At 44.8% G+C, this 5,033-nt stretch overlaps 1 non-coding gene across 1 annotated transcript; it reads left to right on the top strand.

Moving 5' to 3' along the window:
* Nucleotides 1-4,146: 4,146 nt before the first annotated feature.
* On the top strand, nucleotides 4,147-4,218 carry TRNAH-GUG (transfer RNA histidin (anticodon GUG)). The gene has a single exon. It is a non-coding gene; the product is annotated as a tRNA-His (tRNA).
* The last annotated feature ends 815 nt before the right edge of the window (nucleotides 4,219-5,033 follow it).

The raw sequence follows: 5,033 nt of genomic DNA, 5'->3' as shown, positions 1-5,033 counted from the left end.
TCGCATAATGTTGCTGTAATTTCGCGTAATTACACTGCAGTGAGTTACACTGGTTACGCCCATCCCTACATTTGACTCATGTTTAACAGAGAGGTCCGTCTATCTATTGATCCATTCATCTGTCCATCCATCTTTTTGCCTGTGTGCCTGCTTATCTATCTGCTCACCTACCTGTGCGTGACTGTGAACCTGTCTAACAGAGTGTTGATGCCTGGCTGTATGCTTTGTTAACACTATAACGCTCATAGGGACATTGAGGAGGACATCTTGGCGCTATTGTTTTTTTTGGTATGAAGCAACCGTTTTCAAATCCTGACAGTCCACACAAAGTTGATCATATGTGATCCCATTTTCGTACCAACAGCTGCTTCTCTATATACTTATCGGTCCACGTCTATTACTACATGTGCTTTCTATTTACTTTCTATTTCAATCTGGGTATCTGCCTTACTGCCTATTTCTGCCCATCTCTGTTTATGTTAACACTTTAAAGCCTATATGCTGACTGTCAAGGTCTTCGTGGCGTGGTTATTTCTAAAGCAGGCACGTGTGATTTACAGCGGTTTCTGTGAAGCTGATTATATCTCATCCATGATTTACTAACAGCTACATACCTGCCTTTCTGTCTACAAACCTGTACAGATGCATCGGTGCATGTGGCTTATTTATGACGATCTGTTTAACCTTCTATCCGTCCTTCTATCTGTGCAACTGTCTTACAGTTCCCCCTCTTTTATGTTGTTACAACACTATTTGTTAAACAAACCTTCACAGTCAGAAGGGCTTCCAGGCGCTGTTATTTATTAAAAAAACTGCAAAGAACACCAGTTTATGCAATGTTGATGACATTTACTTCACCCCTTTATTGTTGCATTAATGGGTTTTCAAGTCACAAAACGGGTCCCTGATGAAGCCTAAGTGGACTTCTGAGCTGCTGTAGCTCTGTGGGGTCTCCAGCTCTCCTAGGGCCTCAGATCTACCACTACAACACCAACCTTAACCTAAGTTGTGCAGCAGATTTTTTATTTTTTTTATTTATTGGTATTTCAGATGGTACATATTATTCACAGGATTGTAATAGGTTGCAGAGCTGTATGAATCTCGTTTCCATGACAACTTTTGAACAGTTACCCATTACTTCTATTATATTATGTTACCACCACGCTGAGGGCTGTTCCTTGCATAAATCTGTAAGCAGGCTTGTGATCTGTGGTGTGGGCCTCCTGTGGGTCTCCGGTTCAGCGCTGTATGCCCATGGAGCAGGGTGGTCGGTTGCCACCATTTCCAGCTCTGGCACGTCAGGTACTCATCATCTCTTATTACAACAAATAACAAGCAAGCCAAACAACTTGCCCAGAAACGAGACCTAACTACGCATCGTGTGAGTGTGTCTACAGCTGTATGGGGCCCAGCCGGGGGGGCAATGGACCCAGGGGAACCCTCCCCAGTGTATGATCTTCCAGGGAGGTGTAGGAGAGGTGTGTTTGTCGTGCTCCTAACTCCGCAAGTTAAGAGGCCCATCTGCATCGTCATCATAGTCATGTCAGGAGTGTTCCATGCTCCCGCCACCTCTGCCCATAGGGGAGCTATCTGTCTGTTCCTCAGCCCTCTCATTTCTTCCCTCTGAAGTGCCCTTTCTTCTGCCTTGCCAAGGAAGTGATGTCTGCTTATAGCACGTGTCCTACTTTTATAATGTTTTCAGGGCACTTCGCCCACTTCATATCTAGCCAAAATCCTTTAGCACTGGGAGACCACGTGTCTGCTAAATATCTTACCTCCACCATTGGGGGTATAAAAGGTGTACTTTGGCTCTGTTGTAAATTATCATATAGGGCTCAATTTGGTTGGGTTGTGAATTGCTGTCAAGCTCTAAATCTCAGAATTCTCTTAGTCACACCTTTTTATGTCTTGCGTACACAGTGAATGTGCTGTGAGACATATTGTTTAGAATTCAGTGGGCTTACCACACGCCCATAGCTTACTTACCATTAATTGTTTTCTATGTCACTCACATTTGCAATATTTCGATTGCTTAGCTCCCATAGACTGAATCTTCCTTTCTTGTGTTCATTCCTCCATGGAGGATGGACCAAGTACATGTGTTCTTTTCGTCTTTCTACAGTACGCTATTTTTTATATTTTAAAAGTGTTTTCGTATCATTCTTGGATGTGCAATGTGCTTTCCAACATTCATGACAAGCATACAGCTTATTTTTCACCCTAAACGCCGTCTCTATTGACACTTTAGTTACTTTCTCACACTATATTCCTCTGCATGACTATACTCTACTCCCCTCAGTGCCACTGTACTCTACACTGTGCAACTCTATACCACTCCACTCTACTCAGTTCTACTCCACTGTAATCTACATTGTTCCACTCTATCACTCCACTCTATGCCACTCTAATCTATGCCACTCCACTATACGCCACTTCACTCCACTTTATGCTACTCCATTCTATGCCACTCCACCCTGTCACTCTCTGCTATGCCCCTCTACTCCACTCCACTCCACTCTACTCTATGCCACTTCCCTTCATTCCTCTCTACGCCACCCTACTTCATAGAATGACACTTTATATGACTCTATGCCACTCTGCTCTACATCACTCTAGAATACTCAACTGAACTCTACTCTATACAACTCCACTCTACTTTACTCCTCTCCACTCTTTGCCTCTCCACTCTATGCTACTCTACTCCAGTCTACTGTACGCCACTTTATTTTATCCCATTCTACTCTACGCCACTGTACACCACTCAACTCTATGCCACTCTACTCCGTTGCACCCCTCTCTACTCTACGCTACTCTACTCCATGCTACTATACTCCACTCTAAGCCACTGTATTCTCCACCACTAAGCTCTATTTCACTCTACTGTATGCCACTCCATGCCACTCTAATCCACCCCACAGAATGCCACTGTACTCTATGCCACTCCACTCAACTCCATGCCATTCCACACTTTTGCACTCTACCCTACTCTGTGCCTCTCCATTCCACTCCATGCCACTCCACTCTATCCCACTACGCTCTACTCTAGTTCACTCTATGCCACTCCACTTTACTCTCTCCCACTCTACTCTATACTAATTCATTCCATGCCACTTCACTGTACTCCACTCCAGTCCATCTCACACAATATCACTCAATGGCACTACATGCGCTCTACTCTATGCCACTCTACTGCACACTACTCTATGCTGTGCCACTCTACACTACTCTCCTGTAGGCCTTTCTACTCTATGCCACTTTTTACTCTGCTCCTCTCTACACCACAGTGTCACTCCATGCAACGCGACTGTATGCTACTCAACTCCACAACACTCTACTTCATGCAGTCCGACTCCACTCCTCCTAATTCTTTGCCACCCCTCTCCATGACACACTGTTCTCTGACTCTATGCCATTCCATGCCACTTCACTCTACACCACACTATGCCACTCTACACCACACTACCTTACTCTATGCTACTCTATGCCATTCTATGCAACCTCACTCCTCTCTACCCCACTCTGCTCTATGCCACTCCATTCCTCACAATGCTATTCAACGCCATGCCAAGGCACACCACTTCATTATATTACACTGTATTCTATGACACATTACGTCACTCTACTCTTTGCACTTCAATCTACTCCCTTCTATGACCCTCCATTCATCACCACTCCATTGTTTGCTAGTCAAGTTTACGCCACTTCATTCCACACAATGCAACTCTAAAGCAGTATGCACCAAGCAGCTGAATGTGTCTGAAGAGACACCCAGAAAAGAAAAGAACAACAATATGTGGGGGCCTGTTCCGAGCCCCTCCTGGCCTAGAGGAGTTTGGTCGGCCGTGGATTAAGTTTTTGCAGTGTTCACTTCCCCGACCCCAGCACTCATAGAACACTTGAGACTTGCAGGGCAGAGTGGTGGATCTTGTTAAGAAGTCTGAGCTTCTTGGTTTATGGGGAGTCTTGTCACTGGAAGCAGAGAGGTAAATATTTGCTGTGATCTGCTACTCAAAGAAAAGACCCTGATCTAACTTAAAAAGATGGGTTTTAAACAAACGCTAAATCTATCCACTCCACGGACACTGTGACCTTTTTTCAGCCTATCAGAGCCACACCAGGGTAGTCTTTTCAGAGCCCAAGCAGCTCGCTGTGATCGTATAGTGGTTAGTACTCTGCGTTGTGGCCGCAGCAACCTCGGTTCGAATCCGAGTCACGGCAGTAGGGCAGCATTTTTATTCTCACTTCTTAATATTTACATGAGTTAAGAGCTTGAACCTAATTTCAACGGTGAAATTAAATGTCTTTGAAGAACGCGTTAACAATGTTATTATTTATTTCACCTTTCTGCGCTTTTACGTTTGTGGCGGTCCTGATTTGAAAAGTATGAGCTACAGTTTGGCTTCACGGGACACGGTCAGCAAGAGGGATGGATGTCTGTGTCTCCTGTACCTGCAGCGCCAAGGCTCCTGTACTGACGCGGAGTAGCTTTCAATGTTGAAAGGGATCCTGCTAGTCAAATATCAGTTTTTGCAGCAATTCAGGCCGCGAAGAAAAAAGGTCTAAAAATAAATATTTGTATAGAAAGTAAGACTGAGCTCCCAAGGGTCTGAACGAAAGAGGCGACGGAGAAGGACACTGAGAGGCGCGCTCACCCAATCAGCGTTTGGCTTCATCATCCCGCACCCGACGGATCACCGGGCAGCTAGAGGAAAAGTTTTAAAACTTAAGCCAAGTTTATTAGTCGTGGTCGAATCGTGAATTACACAATTACGATCCTTTGTGGAATTTGGAGTAATGTGAGGAAAGACATCTACCCAAGAGCGGAGGAAAAGAGCGCGAGCAGCGGCTGTTGTGCCAGTTCTGTTGCATTTAGAGCGATTTTCTTGTGCAAAGTGTATATCAGGTTCCTTTCGGATCTGAGCGTGTATTTTGCACCAGGAAAATAGCCTTGTGTAATTCTGAACAACCTCGCATAATGTTGCTGTAATTTCGCGTAATTACACTGCAGTGAGTTACACTGGTTACGCCCATCC

The sequence above is a fragment of the Pleurodeles waltl genome, chromosome 12 (genome assembly GCF_031143425.1).
Source record: "Pleurodeles waltl isolate 20211129_DDA chromosome 12, aPleWal1.hap1.20221129, whole genome shotgun sequence".
Taxonomy (NCBI): domain Eukaryota; kingdom Metazoa; phylum Chordata; class Amphibia; order Caudata; family Salamandridae; genus Pleurodeles; species Pleurodeles waltl.
Note: the sequence above shows the minus strand (reverse complement) of the source record. Positions and strands in the feature narration are given on the sequence as shown.